At 47.9% G+C, this 22,810-nt stretch overlaps 1 protein-coding gene across 1 annotated transcript in view; it reads left to right on the top strand.

The window, feature by feature from the left end:
• Nucleotides 1-20,169: 20,169 nt before the first annotated feature.
• The window catches only part of PLA1A (phospholipase A1 member A), a 28,093-nt gene continuing 25,452 nt past the window's right edge, over nt 20,170-22,810 (top strand). The window contains exon 1 of the mRNA XM_024208477.2: nt 20,170-20,233. The gene's annotated coding sequence lies outside the window, so the exon portion shown is untranslated. The remainder of the gene's footprint in view (nt 20,234-22,810) is intronic.

The following is a 22,810-nucleotide window of genomic DNA, read 5'->3' as shown; positions in this document are numbered from 1 at the left end:
TCCTCTGTAATCTTGGCATGAAACTCTGGCCCTGCTGAAGTCAATGGGAGACTTCAATAAAGCCAGGATTTCACTCTTGGTATACTCATTTGAGCCCTGATCCTGCACCCATGCAGAGTAAAATTTATTCAGCGTGGTTCTGTGAGTGTGCAACAGTCTGTAGATGAACAAGTGGCAGGAACAGGGCCTTATTTGCTCTAGAAATGCCAGTGTGCTTCTACTGTGTGTACTTGGCATTTCTAGAACGTTATCACCTTGCCTATCAACTTGCTACTTTCATCATCAATGCCATTTTGGGCAAACACTGGCAAGAGCAGGGGACAAAAATAGACAGACTCAGGAAGACAAAGCAGAGATAGTGTGGCTTTAAATTCTTTTAAAGGAGGAGGCACTTAGATACTATGGTGTGGTGGGCCATAGAGGTGGCAGCTGGTGAGCTGTGATTTCAGTTTGTGATTAGCTAAGAATTGTGCCCGTCCTACTATTTTTGTTATCCTGTCGCCCCCACCCTAATCCCCTTATTTACCTCATCCACCTGTTATGTGCTCTTTTAAAATGTAAGCTCTTTGGGGCATGGAACGTCATTTGCTATATGTTTCTTCACGATCTAGCACAATGGGGCCCTGTCCTGGTTGGCCTGTACGTGCCACTGCAATTTATTTTAATTTATAAATACTTATTCAGATAATTTGCTATCTTTCAAAGAGTGAATAACTAAAAACAATATGATACTGGCATATAATTTATATGATGCTGACACACACCCAGATCTATATTACTGCCCAAAAAACTGCTGAACATCAAGTCAGCAGGTCTAGGGTACAGACACCAAGATTCCGACCCTGCAATTAGATGCATGAGGGTGGATTCCTGAGTACATGCAGAGCACCACTTACTTTATTTGGAGCAAGTGCAAGGGTCCATCCACATACTCCAGTTGCAGAATAGGAGCCCACAATGGTTATTAAATGAGAGAGGCTTATCTCCAGAGACCTTATATGGAGCCCAGGGAAGGTAATCTCAAGGGATGGTTTGAAACAGTTAGTAATAGAGCAAAGACAACATCATAACAAAAGGTGACTTTGTTCTTATATCCCATTTTATATACTCAGGAAACTCCCAATTAAACACAAAAAGTCACAAGTAAGTGTCCTATGCCAAATAATTAAATTAATACATATCATGAATCAGAATTCATGTTTCAAAACATCTATTTTGGTCAAACTAGCTTAAAATGTTCTGATAGCAATGATCCCTTTTTTTTTTTATCATCTGATGAATCTTTTCAAATGAGTAATTTTCAGTACAGATAGGCTTTAACACTAGTCAAGTAGAAACCTGAGAGGCACCTGATATATATTCCTTATCCTGACGAGTTATGTCAAAAGTTTGTATCTCTCCAGGCAGAGGGAGGAAAATGTCACCTATCTGATATTTAATGAGAAATATTACTAGTTATTTAAGCACCTGCCAAAATTCCAAATCTTAAAGTAGATAAACCAGACAGAACTCTTGTGACTGATCATTTGTTTTTCAAAGAAAAGTAAAAACCCAGAATACAAAACATTCACCATTTTATCAGTAACCAAATCTAACCAAAGCCAATGAGCCAGTGCCATAGAAGGCATGAAGTATAGTTTGCCAGCCTCTGCAATGCTATTATGATCACAAGAAACCTTCACCTGTTCCTAAAAGAAACCATGCAAGGTTGCCATCTGCCCCCAATTTTGTGGGGTCAACCTGAATTTACTAGAGCCATCCTGGAAATGCTGGTATCAAGCAGCCAGGAATAATTCTGTCACATTCAATATTTTCATCCCACTCTGATTAAGAAATGCCAAATACGGCTAGAATTTCTATCAACAAAATGCAAGGAAGTTCAACACTTCCCTAGAGTTATTACAGACAAAATGTAAAGTACACAACAACTCTGTGTAAAGGATATTTTTACTGTCCCGAACGCAATTGGGGGAGGGGAGGATGTGAATGAACACCACCACATTACCTCATATTGACCATTTATGAGATATCACTACATTTAATCATAAGATCTGTGACATCACCACGTGTTTCTGATGCTGCACTGCAGCACCAATGTATTTCTTCTGCTGGAAAAAGCCCAAAAGCTTATAAACCTGTGCAATTATTTAAAGTGTGTTTCTGTCATGAAAACTGGCTCTGAAAAATTCACATCCTGGGGTCCTGTTGTCTCTCAGGGTATATCTACACTACAGCAGCACAGCTGCAGTGCTGTCGTGTAGATGCTCCCTACATCAACAGAAGGGGTTTTCTCATCAATGTAGGTAATATAGAAGGAAGCTTTCCGTCGCCTAGCCATGTCTACACTAGGAGTTAGATCAACCTAACTACTGTGCTCAGAGAATGAAATATTTTACAGCCCTGAGCAACATAGCTAGGTCGACCACAGGGCCAGATTTATACCTTACCCACCCCAGGCACAGCACCCCGATGCCTACAGCTGACCTTTGTGTTGCACACAGTTTTATAGAGGTAAGACGCCACTAGAACGGCATTCCTAGGCATGTGCCTAATGTTCCTGATTGGAAATCCAGCCCTGGTCGACCTAAATTTTAGGTCCAGACCAGGCCTCAGTGATTCCAGATTAAATATGCTCAATTTACAGGTCAAATTTTTTTTTTCCTCCTAAAGGTCAGCCCTGCAAAACCTCAGCTGGATTCTTTCTGCCACATTCATCATCACCAGCACCTAAAATTCTCTGAGCTAAGATAGTCCCTTAACGTATCTTTGTAATTCCATTTTCCTCAGTGGGTTTACAGAGGTGTAAATGATAGAAACCTAGGCCGGGGTAGTCAATCAGCAGACAATGGGCCAAATCCGGACCTCCAGACACTTTTGAACAGACCCTGAAATCTGATTCATAGATTCTAGGACTGGAAGGGACCTTGAGAGGTCATCAAGTCCAGTCCCCTGCCCTCATGGCACGACCAAATACTGTCTAGACCATCCCTGATAGACATTTATCTAACCTAATCTTAAATATCTCCAGAGATGGAGATTCCACAATCTCCCTAGGCAATTTATTCCAGTGTTTAACCACCCCTGATGGGATGTTAAATGGGGTGGGATCTGAGTTACTACAGAGAATTCTTTCCTGGGTGCTGGCTGGTGAGTCTTGCCCACATGCTCAGGGTTTAACTGATCGCCATATTTGGGGTCGGGAAGGAATTTTCCTCCAGGAAAGATTGGCAGAGGCCCTGGAGGTTTTTCGCCTTCCTCTGTAGCATGGGGCACAGGTCACTTGCTGGAGGATTCTCTGCACCTTGAGGTCTTTAAACCATGATTTGAGGACTTTAACTCAGACATAGGTTAGGGGTTTGTTCCAGGCGTGAGTGGGTGAGATTTTGTGGCCTGCATTGTGCAGGAGGTCAGACTAGATGACCATAATGGTCCCTTCTGACCTTAAGTCTATGAATCTGACACTTAGGAACTTTTTCCTAATGTCCAACCTAAACCTCCCTTGCTGCAATTTAAGCCCATTATTTCTTGTTCTATCCTTAGAGGCTAAGATGAACAAGTTTTCTCCCTCCTCCTTATGACACCCTTTTAGATACCTGAAAACTGCTATCATGTCCCCTCTCAGTCTTCTCTTTTCCATACTAAACAAACCCAATTCTTTCAGCCTTCCTTCATAGGTCATGTTCTCTAGACCTTTAATCATTCTTGTTGCTCTTCTCTGGACCCTCTCCAACTTCTCCACATCTTTCTTGAAATACGGTGCCCAGAACTGGACACAATACTCCAGTTGAGGCCTAACCAGCGCAGAGTAGAGCGAAAGAATGACTTCTCATGTCTTGCTCACAACACACCTGTTATGCATCCCAGAATCATGTTTGCTTTTTTTTGCAACAGGATCACACTGTTGACTCATATTTAGCTTGTGGTCCACTATAACCCCTAGATCCCTTTCTGACGTACTCCTTTCTAGACAGTCTCTTCCCATTCTGTATGTGTGAAACTGATTGTTCCTTCCTAAGTGGAGCACTTTGCATTTGTCTTTATTAAACTTCATCCTGTTTACCTCAGACCATTTCTCCAATTTGTCCAGATCGTTTTGAATTTTGACCCTATCCTCCAAAGCAGTTGCAATCCCTCCCAGTTTGGTATCATCTGCAAACTTAATAAGCGTACTTTCTATGCCAATATCTAAGTCGTTGATGAAGATATTAAACAGAGCCGGTCCCAAAACAGACCCCTGCAGAACCCCACTTGTTATACCTTTCCAGCAGGATTGGGAACCATTAATAACTACACTCTGAGTATGGTTATCCAGCCAGTTATGCACCCACCTTATAGTAGCCCCATGTAAGTTGTATTTGCCTAGTTTATTGATAAGAATATCATGCGAGACCATCTCAAATGCCTTACTAAAATCTAGGTATACCACATCCACCGGTTCTCCCTTATCCACAAGACTCGTTATCTTATCAAAGAAAGCTATCAGATTGGTTTGACATGATTTGTTCTTTACAAATCCATGCTGGCTATTCCCTATCACCTTACCACCTTCCAAGTGTTTGCAAATGATTTCCTTAATTACTTGCTCCATTATCTTCCCTGGCACAGAAGTTAAACTATTACTACTTTCTCTGGAGTCTAGACCTTGACTATACCCTGACCAAGAAATTTGGACCCTGTCAGAAAATAATTTACTACCCCTGACCTAGGCCTTCATCCTGCAAATGACTCCATGTGGGCACACACCTGCACTGAGACCCAGTGAAGCTAGTGGGGTAATGCCTGGGTTTGCCCCTGTCAAGTCAATTGCAGGTTTGAGAATTTAGCAAACAATGTTGTTCCTGAGACACAAAGAGGAACAGACTTCAGCTCGCAGTTGTGTCGCCTCTGTGGGGCTGGCAAGCATCCAGAGCCATAAACTTTTTTTTTTTTTTTTTGCACAACTGGCACCAGATAAAACACTGGCACAGGCAGGGAGCAGCTAGGCAAAGCAGGAAGAAGACACTGTCGCCCTCCCTTTTTCTGGACGCAGCCCGGCTTTCCCTGTAATTGCAGTGGGAGCTGGCCCGACCCGTCACTTTGATTCAGACTGAAAACAACTTCTCCAAGTTGAGAAAAGGCGTTTTATAACAAACAATTCCAGGAAGACCCCTCCACCCGCTCCCCTGAGTAACGAGTCCGGGGCCGGGGCGGGTCTCGCTGCCCCGGGACCCAGCGTCAGCATTTCCAGTTCTCTCGCAATTCCCGCCCCAGTGAAGCCCGGACCCCGGGGCAAAGCAACCCCCTTTGCGCAGCGCTGCCGCGGGTCAGGGCCCCAGGGTGCCCGGTTCTCGCGCGCGGTCCCGGCGGCGCGGCGGGGAGGGACGGAGGAGGGAGCCGCCCTTACCCAGCAGGGCGCTCAGCAGCAGCCCGAGCCCGGAGAGGCGGCAGGCGAGGCCCATGTCGGCTCGCGGGGCCGGACCGGGCTGCGCTGGCCCGGGGGGGCGCGGCGAGCTCGCTCCACTCTGCTGCGGGGCCGCCGCGCTGCACAAACCCAGATGGCGCCGCTCAAGCGAGGTGCAGCCAGCGCCGGCCCCTCAGAGCGAAACTGAAACTAGAGACAGCGATGCGCCGCCGCAGACGGGATCTGCTCATGGTCCGGCCCAGTTTTTCCCCCAGGAATTGAAATTGGGGGGTGGGGGGGTGTCAGGGCCAATGAGGGGTGAGACCGTGAGGGTGAAGGTGGGCTGTATGGCACCATAGTAAAAACTGAAAACTCTTTCATGACCATTTTATTAGATTTAACTCATGTTTTAAAATCATACAAATTAAAGTTGGCTACTCAAGCATTCTATGAAGTAAGACATCTACATCTTTCTTGGTTCCTTTTTATAATTTTGCACAACTCTGTTAATGAACTTCTTGAATGCAACGCGTTCATCTTTGGTAGGGTTACCATATTTCCACAATCAAAAAAGAGGCAGTGGGGGGGAAGCCACGCCCCATCCACTCCCTTCCACTTCCCACCCCCTGACTGCCCCCCTCAGAAGCCCAACCCTCTCCCGCTTCTTGTCCCCTGACTGCCCCCTGCTGAGAACCCCCCACCCTAACTGCCCCCCCAGGCCCTACCTGTCCCCTGACTGCTCCGACCCTTATCCACTCGCATGGGTGGCAGGGTTGCAGAAATTTTGGTGGTGCCCAGAACCCCCCTCCCCACCTGCCTAAGGCTCTGGGAGGGGGGTTGGGTGGGGGGAGGAGGCCTGGGGTGCAGGTCCTGGGTTGGGGATTAGGGTGCAGGAGGGGTGCAGGCTCTGGGATAGAGTTTGGGTGCTGGGTGCAGGCTCCGGGCTGGGGCAGGGGGTGGGTGTGCAGGAGGAGGTGAGGGGTGCAGGCTCTGGGATGGAGTTTGGGGGTGGGAGGCAGTGCAAAGGGAGGGGGTGCAGGCTTTGGGAGGGAGTTTGAGGGCAGGAGGGGGTGTGTGGGAAGGGGGAGGGGGTTTGGGAGGGAGTTTGGGGATAGGAGGGGATGCAGGGGTGAGGGCTGTGGGTCTGAGGATGAGGGGTTCATGATGCAGGAGGTGGCTCAGGGATGGAGCAGAGGATTAGGGTGTGGGGGGATGAGGGCTCTGGCTGGGGCTGGGGATGAGGGGTTCATGATGCAGGAGGCGGCTCAGGTCTGGGGCAGAGGATTAGGGTGCAGGGGGATGAGGGCTGGGGCTGAGGGGTTTGGGGCGTTGGAGAGGCTCAGGGCTAGGGTGGAAGGGCAGGGTAAGGGCAGCCTGTCTTCCCATTAGTGAATGGGGGACGCTAGGACCCGGGGGCAGCAGACAGCAGTTGCTGCTGGCTCTGGCAGTACAAGCAGGCAAGGGAGAGGCAGGCAGGGAGGGGGGTCCACGGGGGGGGGACGCGCGGAGGGGGGGTGGCAGGTGGAGGCCGGGACCCATCCAACACTCCCCCGCTCCCTGACTGCCCCCCCGGACTCCCCTTACCATTCTGGCTCCACGTGTAGGCAAAACACGCTGACCAGTGGGTCGGTTTGTGTGTTACACAGGGCTGCAGACAGAGGGAGGGGGGAGCAGGGGAGGGCTCTGGCTGCTGGAGGCCAATGGGAGCGGCTCAACCAGCCCAGCAGCCCAATCAGCAGCCACACTCTGCATGGAAGGGAGGGAGGGAGGTGAGGGAGAAAAAAACCCTGGACATTTTAACCTTGTTACCAATTCCTCCCAGACGGCTATTTAGAGACGCAAAAGCCGGACATGTCCGGGGAAATACGGACGGATGGTAACCCTAATCTTTGGTGGCTTCTCGTGTGTCCGGTACTTCCATTCTTTCCGTTGATATGCTCATTAGTTCATTCACATGATTAGGGAGAAGGCGACTTCTTTCAGAACACAAAATTCTATTCAATGATGAAAAAGAACGCTCAACTGTAGCTGTTGTGACTGGGAGTAGCAAGAGATGAATTCCTGCTTCTTTTATCCCAGGAAACATAGCATAAAGATCGGGTCGAGCCACTAGTGATGATAAAAAAGAAGTTGAAGTCAAATCTTCATTCATTCATCATATGATATTCCACTCTGTGTTCAAATACTCTATTCTGTCCTGAGCACATGGGAGCCCCCATTGCTGGTAGTGCCTCACTTCACTCAACTGTTGGTGTTTTATAGAACAGGGATCTGTAAAAGCTATGCAGGGGTTGAGTAGAATCTAGAAGTCGCTGTTGTAGATTTTTAAGAATTAAGTCTGTGTACTCTTTCAGTTGTCTTAACAAACACTTCTTGTCCTCTTCACTTAAGGATTCAATATAAATGCCTTAATTAGTCAACTTCTGGACTGAAGTCTTTGCTTCTTCCAGTAGTTTTTCAATGGATAGCTCTCTGATTGATCCAAATGTAGCTTCTATTGCTGTACAAAGATCTACTACTGTTGTAGCAGACATAGGCGCCAACTTTCTCCGGCGCCGGTGGGTGCTCGCACCCCCCATCCCTGGCCCCGCCCTGACTCGACCCTGTCCCCGCCCCTGGCCCCGCCTCGACTCCACCCTGGCCCCGCCTCTGGCCCCGCCCTACCCCCATTCCAACCCCTTCCCCAAAGTCCCTGCCCCAACTCTGCCCCCTCCCTGCCCCATTGGATCCCTTCCCCAAATCCCCAAATCCCCACCCCAGCCCCGCCTCTTCCCCCAGCGCGCCACATTCCCCCTCCTCCCCCCCTGCTCCGCGAAACAACTGTTTCGCGGCGCAAGTGCTGGGAGGGAGGGGGGAGAAGCAGGACGCAGTGGCGCGCTTGCAGAGGAGGCAGAGGTGAGCTGGACCGGGGGGTGGAGCAGGGGGGGCCATGGGGAGCTGCCGGTGGGTGCACAGCACCCACTAATTTTTCTCCATTTGTGCTCCAGCCCCAGAGAACCCACAGAGTCGGTGCCTATGGTAGCAGATGCCTGGATGGCATTGTTTAATGACCCAAGTGGTTTCAGCAGTAGACTTACAAGAGAGAGAATGGCAATAGTCTTCTCTGAACGTAGTAGCAAAAGTAATTCACCAGCCTCACTACTTAGATCCATCCCATCTTGGTAGATACTTTCCAAAGCCAGTAATAACGGCTGGAGTAATTTTAAGACAACAGCCAAGGATCGCTCATGAGAAAGCCAGAAGGTTTTCCCAGGTTGGACTAATTTGAACTTCAGTCCAAGTGTATCTTCTATATTTTTCCAAGATATTCAGTCTTTTTGGACTCTTGCAGAAAAAAGAATATAATGAAGACATTAAATGTATAGCTTTTTTAATGTCTTTTGAAGAGTCTGCAGCTTGTACTAGCACTAGTTGGAGTAGATGGCCTCTGCAGTGTGTATAGGAGAGATTTGGGTTACACTTTTCTCTGAGCAAAGTTTGTACTCCACCATGTCTTCCAAAGAAGTTTGCAGCTCTATCAAATGCACAAGCAGCCATCTGTTTGGGGTCCAATTGATAAGCATTTAACTCTTCTAAGATGTGGGTTGTCACAGATGCAGCCGATGTGTCTTCTATAACTTGAACATCTAGAAATGCATCTACTGGCCTACCACTGACATCAAGATAACATACACAATGACTAATACTTGATGCCCATTTGCATCGGTGCATTCATCAGCCATATATGCAAATGTTTTGAATGTGGTGAGAGAGTTCTTCACTTTTTCAACTGTTGAAGTCTTTCACTGTTGCACCACATGCATCTAGCCAGTCAGTTGAGTTTCTTGCAGAAAGATAGTGAGCATTTGCTGGTCTTGTTCAGAACTAGTGTTCAACTTCAGGATGAACAAGTGCCAATGCACTTAACATTGGCCTCCAGTTTGCAGTGTGTGGTATCTCTTGCTTAAAGTATGATGCCACAGCCATGTTTGTTTGCATAAACTGTGTTGTGTCTCCAGCATTCTTAACAGCCTCATTAACATGCACCGGTGTTGTCCTTGGTCAGTGGAGACTCAGAGTTCAGAGCTGCTTTCACATGAGTTCACCTCCCAGGTGGGGGCAAGAAGGCACCTTGCTTGTTCCTCCAGCTGCTCACTGTTCACTCTGGTCACTCTTGTTCATTGTGCCACTGTTCACTCCATCGCTCTGTTGCCAATGGCCCTGCACCATCACCTTCTGCTGCCACCTGCCACTGTGACCTCTGTGAGTTGCTCTCTGAGGTTCCACCCAGCTCTCAGTGATTTCAGATGAGCTCTCAGTGGGAGAACCTCACTGCTAGTGCAGACTGGACTGTTTCTTCCACAGATACACTGTCCCACAGCAGGTCTAAGCACTTAGACCTGATTATCAGTGATTTCAGCTGTTGTGGTCACTTAACAAAACACAAGACTATCTATGGAGCCTAATCAGCTCTGTCCTTAAACAGTGGAGAGGGGCAGGTCAAATAGTACTTGTGACTCAGGCAGACCATCAAGCAAAACACCTGTCCCCACCCTCTCTCTTGATGCCCTCAATCAGCACAGGCTAAGTACAGTTCTACTGCCCTTTACTCATACAAAAAAAATAACAACATTTCATTACCCCCCCCCCCCCCGCATTCAAGTGATTTGTAAACCCAACCCCAGCCAAAATCACTTGGGCAACACAGCTCTGTTTGCTGGACACCTAGGTAGATTAGGTGTGAATGTAAATACACTCTGGTCCTGAAGTCTTTCCCCCCCAACCCCCAGCTCATCACTAGCTGTTAGAGAGAGCTCATTTAGACTTTGCTTACAAATCATAATTTGAAATTATTAGGTTGGCCAATGTCACTGAAATGAATGCACTGACATTGTCATAAAAAATAACAGCTGTATATGGAAGCTAGTCTATGTTCATACTTTTCAAATCTATTATACTTTTTCAGATATATGTAAATAAAATATATAGAGATATACCTAATCTCATAGAGCTGGAAGGTCATCAAGTCCAGCTCCCTGCCTTCACTAGCTGGACCACGTACTGATTTTGCCCTGATCCCTAAGTGTTCCCCTCAAGGATTGAACTCATAACCCTGGGTTTAGCAGGCTAATGCTCAAATCACTGAGCTATCCCTCCCCCCAATGTAGTTTATAAAGTGTATAATAAAATGTATTTTATTATACACTTTATATGCTTTTAAAGTGTGTATTAATCTTTCAATTTCAATTCAAATTTCCAAACAATCACTAAATTGGCAACACTGCATGTAACTAGTTCACAAAACTGCAGGGGGTGGGGGTGTTGGGGAAATTCGAGGGGGTGTAGGGAAATCCCTGGTCCAGCCCCTACTCCGCTGCAGCGTCCCTGTCACCACCTCAAACCCAGCGCCTGGCTCCCCATCACACCCCAGCACCCCTCTGCTCCGCCAGCCATCTCCCCAGACAGTCCCAACCCCCTCTCTCCAACCCCCACCCCCTCTCTTCCCCCATTGCCCTCATCACCCCACCTCTTTCCTGGCCCCAGACCCCCCTCCATTACTCTGCCTCTCTCATAGCCCCCCATCTCCATCAACCCTCTACCATCCTGGCTCCATCCTTGTAGCCCTATTCCCAGTGGCGGATTAACCCGGGGCCCCTGCAGGAGCACTGGCACCTGGGTAGAGCTGAGGGGGCCCTGCTCCTCCTCCCCCCCCCCAGGCCCTGCCCCTTGGCCACGCTGGAGCTGGGTAGGGTTGCCAGGTGTCTGGTTTCTGACTGGAACACACGGTCGAAAAGGGACCCTGGCGGCTCCAGTCAGCACTGCTGACCAGGCCGTTAAAAGTCCTGTTGGCGGTGGCGGTTCAGTAGGGCTGGCAGGCTCCCTGCCTGGCTCTGCGCGGCTCCCAGGAAGCAGCCAGCATATCCCTCTGGCTCAGGGGCCACCATGGGGGCTCCACGCGCTGCCCCTGCCCCAAGCACTGGCTCCCATTGGCTGGCAAGTTCCTGACCAATTTTGATATAGACTTTAATAAGATGTACGGGTTATGACAAACAACATACTGTACTCGAGCATATAATCAGGTTCTACAGGGGCTACTTCCTAATTCAATGCATGTAAAGTGCAATGAGCATATTGTAAGTCTGGCAACAATCAGTGGTGCATTCATTTTTCTAAAGTCGAGAAATTCACTGCTGCAATGAAAAAAATGTTTAAACACTGCACAGCTCACAAACTGTGTTCCAGACTTTCTTTGCAGAAAAAAAACAGCTTAATCCTCCTGACCAAGTGCCTCTGTTTCCAGAACTAGTCGTGACACAATGGAATTTGTGCTTTGAAGCAGTTCTTTACTGCGCTGAGCATGTAAGTGACTACGGCGAGTTTATTGAAAGTGAAATGGCGATTTCACCTGATACTCAAATAATGGACAGCCTGATCTCACTTTTAAATGCCGTGAACTTGCTACCGTTCATTTCGGAATGCCAAACCATTGATGAAAACCATCAAATCTTTTGAGATGTGTTCTGTTTCTGTCCATCAGTCTTACAACACTGTAATGGATTTGACACACTGGGCAGACTCCAATGCAAAAGAAAAGCACAGCGAAGATGCAGAGCAGAATGTGTTTTTACAAGAAGTGTTCAAGAAAACAGCAGACAAACTGAAAGAATACTACTGCAACACTGAGGAAAGTGTTGCTAGACCTGCTCAACGAGGATCAAGGTTCACGCAGCCTGGACTGTCATTTATTAAAGCAGTTCAGGTATCTGATGTGAAACAAATGAACACGTTATCAGAGCAGGCACTCCCTCTGGAGGCAATCCCTATGTTTGGCCTGAAGCTACAGTACAGCTTGCCCCATACACATTTTTTGCAAGTGAATGTGAATGAAATGATCTTGTTTTGGGATTCACCTAAAGTTCTACAGCATTTTCCAGAGTTAGCAGGGACAGCAAAGTGATCACTATCAATCTTGCCTAATTCTGTGGATGCCGAGTGTGCAGTATCTCGGTACAGACAAGTCTTCACAATGCAAAGACAGGGCATGAAGGAGACCCCTGTAGCAGCGTGTACTGCACTAATATTCAATTCAATGCCTGTAATATGTAAAAGGCTAAAGTGACTGGACTCGTTTCTACAGCAGTTGTGTTAAGACTTTTCATCTCCTGAATTGTATATTGTACCAGTTACTTTTTTAAAAAATAAATATAATATAGTTGCAGAAAAATGTCTGGTTATCAAAAAAATTAGCAGGCATAACATAATACTTGAGTGTTTATAACATTCCAGAAAATTTTTCTTAAACAAATAAAAACATAAGAATGGCCCTACTGGGTCAGACCAAGGGTCCATCTAGCCCAGTATCCTGTCTTCCGACAGTGGCCAGTGCCACGTGCCCCAGAGGGAATGAAGAGAACAGGTAATCATCAAGTGATCCATTCCCTGTCTCTCATTCCCAGCTTCTGGCAAACGGAGGCTAGGGACACCATTCCTGCCCATCCTTGCTAATAGGTATTGATGGACCTATCCTCCATGAATTCATCTAGTTCTTTTTTGAACCCTGTTATGGTCTTGGCCTTCACAACATCCTCTGGCAAGGAGTTCCATAGGTTGACTGTGTGTTGTGTGAAGAAATACTTCCTTTTATTTGTTTTAAACCCGCTGCCTATTAATTTCATTTGGTGACCCCTAGTTCTTGTGTTATGAGAAGTAGTAAACAACACTTCCTTATCTACTTTCTCTATACCAGTCATGATTTTATAGACCTCAATCATATCTCCCCTTAGCTGTCTCTTTTCCAAGCTAAAAATAGGCTTTTCCAAACTACCATTATTAGTAAAGGTCCATTACTTTTCCGTGATTTCCCACATCTTGTCCACAGCTCAGCCACAATTATTTAGAGAACATCCTGCAATTCAAGTAGGACCTTATTTATACACATATACTTATTCCTGTGAGCTATCCACCGCTTATTTCCCCAATTCGCCCCCTCCCTTCCCAGGATGTACTCACCATGGTTGGGACTGCTGCCATGCCCTATGAATCCCAAGGAGAACTGAGAATGTAGTGCTTGTAACTTGTGTGGGTTAAGGTGACTGAATTCAGTATGCCTAATTTCCATTTATCTCACAAATACACTCACAACAGTACCTCTGTATCTTTTGCAGCTGGAAATGTGGCCTGGGGGTCTCTCCGTCCACACCAGCAGAGCAGCTCAGCCAGATAAGATGATCATGATGATCCCTTCTGACCTTAAAGTCTATGAGATAAGGAGGAGAAGGAAGAGGACATGAGATGACATGTTCCAAGAGATCCTGCAAGCCGCTTGCTTCGAATACTGAGCAGAAGGCTTGGAGGCAGGGCCGGATTAACCTTTTCTGCGCCTGGAGCAAAACATTTGTGGGCCCCCAGGGGGTACAATTATAAAAGACAGGAGCTTGACACAGAAGTTGTTTTTGACACAGCACACAGCTGCACAGGTTTTATTTACAAAATTTACAAGTTTAAGTTACAGATGGAGGTGGCTGCAGTGAGAGTACCAGCAATGGTAGCCTTAGGGCAAAAAGACTACACACACATGTACAATAAATAAATTATAAAAGAAAACATACAAAATAAAATACAGTGGGTAAAAACAACTAACAAAAGCCAAAGCTGGCCAAAACCACCAGTCATGTGCTGCTCCCACTAAAAGGGAACCATCACGCTATCTCACCCTTCACGTTTCACATATGAACAATCAGGGCTTGAATTAAATTTTTGTATGAAATTGGGGCAGATTTAAAACTCTTTAAAACATTTTAAAAACACAAAATATGAAAAACTTTAATACATTTTACTTATAGCACCATTATTCATACTAGACTTGCTAGTAGGGTTATCAGATAGCAACTGTGAAAAAACAGGACAGGGGGTGGGGGTTAATAGGCGCCTATATAAGAAAAAGTCCCAAAAAAAGGGACTGTCCCTTTAAAAAATGGGACATCTGGTCACCCTACTTGCTAGCCCTTCCTTGCAGGTAGAAAGGCACAGACACTAGGATCAGGACCAGCTGTGCACCTAAAAGACTCGGCCAACCCTTCAAATTGGACCAGACCCACATCCCTCCCACAACGACCCCCCCAGACCAGACCAGACCCACATCCCTCCCCACAATGACTCTCCTCCCCCGGACCAGACCAGACCCACATCCCTCCCCAGACCAAAACCCCAAACTGGACCAGCCCTCTTCCAGCCCAAACTGGATCAGACCCCTCTATGAACCGACCCCTCTCGACCCTTATCTCCCCACTGCCTACCAGGCTCCTGGCTTCTGAATCTCTATTCCCAAACCACCCCCCAACCATGAAACCCCAGCTGGAGCGCTCCGAGGCACCCCACTCCTGATTCACCCCCTGCTGACAATCCACCCCTGTTCTCCGAACCGGGCCAGACCTCATCTGGCTGCAGCTTGGCCTGGTACAGCTTGGACCAAGGCTGCATCCACCTGACTCATCCCCGGTGCCCAGGGGGCTGTGACTCCACTCGCCGGAGGCTGCTCCCCTTTCACCTCCAGACCATCCAGCACTGACAGCAGCAGTGCAGCAGGAAGGGTCGGGGCAAGTGTCTGGGCTTAGCACTGACCCCAGCAGTGGGGATCCCCAACCGCAGGGGGTGCCTGAGCTCAGCCCACGCCTGCCTCGGACTAATCCGGGGAAGGGGCTGCAGCCCCTACCCAGGGCAGAGGGAACCCGGGAGGGGGTGGAGGGGGCATGACTGCCCCACCAGAGGCTGGGAGGGGGCTGAGCCGCGGTGGCAGCTCCAGAGGGAGGGGCACGGAGCCACGATCTGTGCCCCACAGCCGCAGAATGGAGCCAGTGCCCGAGGGAGCCATGCCCCAGAGAGTGGAACATGAGCCTCGCAGTGAAGCACCCCGGCACCATGAGTTGGGGCACAGCTGCCTGAGGCTGGGGGTCCCCTCTCTGTGGCCACACTTGCTGCTGCTGCTCCTGGCTGCCCTGCTTCCACGCCTCGGCAGCTACAGCCAGTTCGCCGAGCCCAGGGTGCAGTGCTGGGGGGCTGCCCCCTGCAGGTGGCTCTGTGCACCCTGTGGGGGGCCTCCTGCACCAGCCCGAGGGCCGGCGCCTGCTGGGTTCACCCTCTACATGTCAGGGGAGGGATTATGGGCCCCTTCCCGGCATCATTGGCACCATTGTAAACCCGGTGAGGCACACCCTCATGGTCAGGGATAGAGCGGAGAGAAGAAAGGCACATGAAAAGGACAGAGACGTGCAGCAGGAGATGCTAGTGCTTCTCAAGCAGCACACAGACATGCTGCAGACTCTAGTTCACCTTTAGATTCAACAATCCCATGCTTGCCTCCCTCTGCAGCCCATAGAGAACTGCATTCTGGGATCTCCCTATACACACACACCCCAGAGTCGCTACCATTCCACCCCAGAGGAGAGTACAGACAATCACAGCTGCACATACACTGACCTGTGAAAGACATGGTTGGTGTAGGTGTTTCTGAAATGGAAATGACTGTTCTTTCCCCCCTTCAAAAGTTTTCTTCTCTTTATTTATTAAGTTTTATTCAGTTATAAATGTGTCTGCATGAGTGTGGCATCAAAGCCTTTTTGTGTGTGGAAATGTAATTAATCTTTATGAGTTCACAACACATGCAGGCTGCGGCTGACATCATTCACAGATAATAGTATAATAGGTGCATTTGCAATGTTATACTACCACACCCACAGAGCACTCATTACAAGGTTCATACCAGGGTGCAAAAGAGCAATGTCACATAGAGCACACTGCAGCAACACACATTACTGTGGCTCACTATTGAAATGGTCTTTCAAAGCCTCCTTGAGCTGTGCACAGGGCCGGCTCCAGGTTTTTTGCCGCCCCAAGCAAAACAAAAAACAAAAAACGGAGTGCTGCCCCTTGAGAAGTGCCGCCCCAAGCACATGCTTGGAACGCAGGTGCCTAGAGCCGGCCCTGGGTGTGCAGCTCCGTGTTGAGCTCTTTTTATAGCCCTGGTGTTCAGCTGCTCTAAATCAGCAGACAGTCATTCCACCTTCCCCTTTTGCTGTGCAGATATGCAGGACACAGTGGGCAGCTATCACCATTGGGATTTTTTTCAGTGAGATCCAGGCTTGTGAGTAGACAGCGCCAGTGACCTTTCAAATGGGCATTCTGCATGTGATGAGCCTGTCGCTGAAGTGCTCCTTGGTGCTGTCCAGGTGACTGGTGTACGGCTTCATGAGCCATGGGACTAAAGGGGAGTCTGGGTCTCCCAGATTTCTAAGGCATTTCAACATCCCCAGTGGTAATCCACGGGTCTGCTAGAAAGAAAATCCCTGCTTGCAGCTTTCTGAACAGCCTTGTGTTCTTAAAGATGCGTTCGTCATGCACCTTCCCTGACCAGCTCACACTGAGGTTGGTAAAGCATCCCTGGTGAGCCACCAGGGCTTGCAATACCATAGAAAAGGAGCCCTTTCTGTTGATGTACTCTGTGGCAAGGTGGTCTGGTGCTAAAATAGGGATGTGTATGCCATCTGTCACCCCACTGCAGTTCGGGAACCCTATTGCTGCAAAACTATCCACTATGTCCTGCACACTGCCCAGAATCATAGCCCTTTGTAGCAGGAGGCAATTAACGGCCCTGCACATTTGCACCACAACAACCCAACTCCAAATTGATTCCCAAATGATGAGTAGCAATTGGGCATTGCAAGTTTCCACAGAACTATCACCACTCACTTCTCCAGTCAGTGCCGATCTTATTTTGGTATCCCTGCACTGGAGGGCTGGGGTGAGCTGAGCACACAGATCCAGGAAGTGACTTTGCACATCAGAAAGTTCTGCAGTCGCTGCTTTTCATCCTGAACCTGCATTACGATGTGTTCCCACCACTCAGTGCTTGTTTCTCGGGCCCAGAACCAGCACTCCACCATCTCCAGCTGCTCTGTGAACACCCCCAATGACTGAATTGTTTCTTTCTACATCCCACAGCAATCTAGCCCCCATGGAATCATCATGTTCCCCAAGGCTCCTCTGGCAGCTTGGCAGATACTGCAGGATCCGTGCTTGCAATGCTCATCACAGCAGTGCAGAGCTGTGGGGGATCCATGTTTCTGTCAGAGATGGCAGACAGTGAGGAGGGATATGCAGGTTTGCAGGGATTTTTGAAGAGACACAAAACATTATGGGATGCAGAGAAATTATGGGATGGAGAACACTGCATTATGGGATGTTGAAGTCATGTTCCCACTCACCCCTGCGTGACTCATTTGGTCCCAAGAGGCATTGCAAAACTTTGTCAAAACACCCTGTGCTAGATGGTTGTGAGTTGCACAGTGGGAGAGCTACCCATGGTGCACTGCTTTCTGCATCAGTGCAAGTGCTGCAAGTGAGGACATGCATCACCAACACAAGGCGTGTAAAGTGGACACGCAAAAGCAATTTAATTACTGCTGCAGCTAGGGGTGAAAGTAATATTAAACACTTACCGGTACCTGGCCCCAGAAAGGGGTGGGGCCTTGGGCGAAAGGGGCGGGGCAAGGGGGTCAGCCTCTTCCAGCCAGCCCATCCATGCTGCCTGGCCTGTGTCACCTGGGGCTGCAGTAGCGGTGGCGGCAGCTGGGAGCCCTGGGCCCTTTTAAATCGCCACAGTGCTTTAACGACGGCTACATATGGGCCAGTACCGGCTTCTTACCGGTACACCGTACCGGCCTACTTTCACCTCTGGCTGCAGCTATATGTCAATGTAACTTAGGTCAACATAATTTTCTAGTGTAGACATGGCCTAAGATTGACAAGTATTTAGGAGACAAGGTGGGTGAGGTAATATCTTTTATTGGACCAACTTCTGTTAGTGATAGAGAGAAACTTTTGAGCTACACTGTGCTCTTCTTCAGGTCTGGGAAACTGTACTCATTGTGTCAGTCACAGCAACAGCTACATACAAGATCAAACAGAGAGTTTAGCATAAGCAGTAAGCATATATTCTAAGGGACCACTCAAAGTGAAGTGGCCAGTTGACCACATTGACCACAGTGGCCACATTGTTGCCCCATACTCTTCTGTCACCATCCCCTAATGGGGCGTTAATGGGCCACTTCACCTTGAATGGTCCCTTAAAATATGTGCTAACTACTTATGCTAAACTATCTGTTCCATCTTGTATCTAGCTGTGACACTGAGGGCTTGTCTCCACTTACTGGGGGATCGATGTGAGGTGATCGATCCACCGGAGGTCAATTTAGCAGGTCTAGTGAAGACCCACTAAATCGACTGCCGATCGCTCTCCCGTCGACTCTGGTACTCCACCGGAATGAGAAGCATAAGGTAAGTCGATGGGAGAGTTTCTCCCATTGACCCAGTGCAGTGTAGACACCGCAATAAGTCGACCTAAACTACATCAACTCCAGCTATGTTATTCACATAGCTGGAGTTGCGTAATGTAGGTCAACTTAGCCCCATAGTGTAGACTTGCCCTGAGGCTATGTCTACACTACAGACTATGCTACAGCTGTGCCACTGTAAAGTCTCCCGTGTAGCCGCTCTTTGCTGGCAGGCAAGAGCTCTCCTGCCGACATAATTACCACCTCCAACGAGCAACATTAGCAATGTCGGCATGAGAGCCTCTCCTGCCGACATAGCACTGTCCACACCAGCACTTTTGTCGATGAAACTTATGTCGGTCAGGGGGGTGTTTTTTCACACCCCGACCAACAAAAGTGGTAGTGTAGACAAAGCCTTTGTGTATCTTTCCCAGGCCTGAAGAAGAGCTCTTTGTAGCTCAAAAGCTTGTCTCTCTCACCCACAATGTGCTGGGGGTGCTCGACCCCTGGCTCTGCCCCAGGCCCTGCCCCCACCCCACCCCACCCCTTTCCCCAAGGCCCCAGCCCTGCTCCACCTCTTCCTGCCCCCGCTCCACCCCCATCCCACCTCTTCCTGCCCTGTTCTGCCCCCTCCCCCTAATGTTCCATGCCCTCGCTTCTCTCCCCTTTCCCCCCAGAGCCTCCTGCAAGCCACAAAACAGCTGATCGTGGCGGGCGGGAGACATGGGAGAGAGGGGGAAGCATTGATTGACGGGGCCTGCTGGCAGGCAGCAGATGCTGTGAGGAAGAGGGGAGCTGATAAGGGGGTTGCCGGTGGGTGCTCAGCAGCCACCACTTTTTTCCCCTGAGTGCTCCAGCCCTGGAGCACCCACAGAGTCGGTGCCTATGCTCTCACCAACAGAAATTGGGCCAATAAAAGATATTACTTCACCTATCTGGCCTCTCTAATATCCTGGGACAGACACGGCTACAACAATACTGCATACAAGTATTCAGGAGTGATACGTGTGTATTAGGTATATAAGTAAAGCATGGCTGTAATGCAAGGCCTACAGGTGAAGGCTTAGCCACACTAGGCTTGGCATAAGTGGGTGACCTAAGAATAACCCCAGTCCAGGAAAATTACAGGATTACTGTAAAGAATGTGTCAACAGTTGATGTGCTGCAAAAGTAGACCACAATGTACCCATCTAAACCACAAGACACCTGATTGTAACATCATGGAAAGTTCTGCTCTTATCGCAGGTAACCCTGGAAACAGGTTGATGCAAATATTAATAAGATGCTAATGAGAATAAGGGGAACTAAGAAAACCACCTCTGACAAGCAGGGCGCCCCAGCATTTCTGTAGTGTGTAAGTATAGATAAGGGAAAGGAGGGTTGTGGAACCTTCATACATATGCATAAGGTGTTAGGACTGGTCATAACAACAGGATAAAAGAGGTTCCGTGGTGCAGACAGGGTGGGAAGACAGTAGCAGGAATCACTTCTCTGTTGATGACCACCTGTTGAGAGAGCCATCAGACTCAACACTATCTTTGGGGATGTGAGTATGTATACTGCATTAGCTATTGCAGGGGCTTTCTTAGGTTTTATATATTTGTTTGTGACTGTAACTTTGATCATCTGCTTAGTAAAATTTATAATACAACAAGATTCCTTTCTTGTGACTGTGTTTGTGGTCACAGCCCTCATTCTTTGTGTGTTCCTAGAGTCTCCCAATCTAAGAAAATCACTAAGAGTAACTTTCAGTGTGTTGATCTTAAGACTGTAGCAACACAAGAGCTGAGCTCACTCCCAAGGGACACTGTAGTTTAACACAGAACTATCCATTCAGTTTAAACAGAGGCTAAACTATCCTCCTAATTCCATCCCTGTACCTCTCTGCTTTTCCCATGTTCCCTCAGAACCTCCATTAGTGCCATACCCCCAGATTTCAATTCCCTTCTGCTTCCTTTTATCAACCCTTTAGCCCTAGGCTGAGACTTCCAAAGAATCCTAAGAGAGTTGAATCCCTCGGGCTTCTTAGGCTTGGTCTACACTTACCCCCCAAGTCGAAGTAAGGTACGCAAATTCAGCTACGTGAATAACGTAGCTGAATTCGACATACCTTACTTCGAACTTACCGCGGTTCAGACGCGGTCCACACGCGGCAGGCAGGCTCCCCGTCGACTCCGCGGTACTCCTCTCGTTGAGCTGGAGTACCGCAGTCGACGGCGAGCACTTCCTGGTTCGATTTATCGTGTCCAGACCAGACGCGATAAATCGAACCAGGAAGTTCGATTTCCAGCCGCCGAACTAGCGGCTAAGTATAGACCAGCCCTTAGAAACTCATTTTCTAGACAAGGGCTGTGATTTTCAAAGTGGTTTGAATGTGAAACACCTTTGCCAGTTGGGTCTGCCAGGGCAGGCTGGCTGAGAAGCTGCAGGAAGCAGGGAAGGCATTCTAGCTGAAACCAGCAAATAAAGAAAATAGGCACCAGGAACCTAAAGTTGAAGTGGTACTGGGCTCCAACCACTTTGTGTGGAAAAACTTATGTACCTGGCACATCAAGATTTGAACCACTTCAAACTAGAATGGGATGTAGGAGTTTAGGGTCAGATCCACAGAGGTAATCCATTGATTTCAGTGGAAGTGAGGAGCCTAAACTCCTTTGAGGAGCTAGGTCTTAGATGCATAGTTAATTTAGCTGTGCATGCACCTTGCCCTGTCCCTCAGGTGCACACAGTACAGAATTTTTAAATGGTCATAATTTGCTCAGCTCAGAACCAGTCTCTTCCAGCTCCCCGATGAGCAGTTTCCATACGAATAGCAGCTTTCAAATCTTAGCTGATTTCTGCAGACTACATTATTTGCTTCCCTTTCCTTACTCTGACAGAACCCCAATGTACTGACGCTGGGCACATTGCAAGGCCTATATATTTCTTCAGGGCACCTGATGGTTTTTTTTAACAAGTGAGGAATTGACATTTTCTGCTGTTAGATGCATTTTTATAGTTTGCTTGCACATGTGTCTAGAGGGCACAAGCATGACATTTTTATATATGAAATATCTGCATAAAGCCAAAGTGTGTGGTTTTTTTGCATTTCATACACTCCTTAGCTTGGTCTCAGGTGGTCGGAGTTTGCACTGTGATGTTGCACTGCAAGGGCTTATCGACACTAGAAAGTTTTGCAATACCAGTGTAATGATAAAGTGGCAAAAAGTGTCTCGCATGGAGACAGTTCTACAGATATAAGGCACCTTTATACTGATGTAACGATGTCTGCATGAGAGCTTTTACTGCTCTATGTTGGGGGGGGGAAATCACATCTCCAACCAAAATAGTTATACTGGTAGAATTTGTAAGTGCAGAGCAGCCCTAGGCTTTCTGTGATTGCCCTTGGTACCGTGATATCAATTGGGCTGACAGAATCAAGAATTGCCTGGGGAAGTTAAATTAGATTAAATCAGTGGTTCCCAAACTTTAACAACCTGTGAACCCCTTTCACTAAAATGTCATGTCTCACGAACCCCCTCCTAAAAATGAATATTTCCAGGGATTTTCTCCTTTACCTGAGCATAAATTATAGAAGCAATGATCTTGGAAATATAAAATTTGTTTTTGTGACATGCTTATTACACACTATTTATTATTAAGTATTATTTATCATTACAGAATTTTTATTACATTATGAAAACGGCAACACTCTTCCAAGATCTCACTTTCATAGCTTGTATCACTTTGAATAAGCCTGTTATAAGACAAGGCTCCTGTGTTTCATCAAGGCGTATCAGATGTGAAACAGCAGGAAGGTGTTTAAGAAGCCAACTCAAAGAGTTCCTCCTACACAAGCATTCAGGTCTTGAGCAGTCCAGGCAAACAACGCACGTTACAACAAAGCTTAAACTTATTCTTCATAATAATTTTAAAAACAATACTAGCTGCCTATTTAATTTTAAAAACAGCAAAAAATATCCACCTCCCTTTCCATCTCTTATAAGGAGTCTTGAAGTTTAAATCTCCTCAGTGTGATAGATATGCTTGCTTTGATCTGCTTAGCTCTTGGAAGTCCAGGGGCTCTGGGCTGCTGTCCCCATGCTACCCGTGGTCCCTAGGGACAGCTCTGTCCGCCATTAGG

Source organism: Terrapene carolina, unplaced genomic scaffold (assembly GCF_002925995.2).
Source record: "Terrapene carolina triunguis isolate 2854851 unplaced genomic scaffold, T_m_triunguis-2.0 Scaffold242, whole genome shotgun sequence".
NCBI classification, from domain to species: Eukaryota; Metazoa; Chordata; order Testudines; family Emydidae; genus Terrapene; species Terrapene triunguis.
Note: the sequence above shows the minus strand (reverse complement) of the source record. Positions and strands in the feature narration are given on the sequence as shown.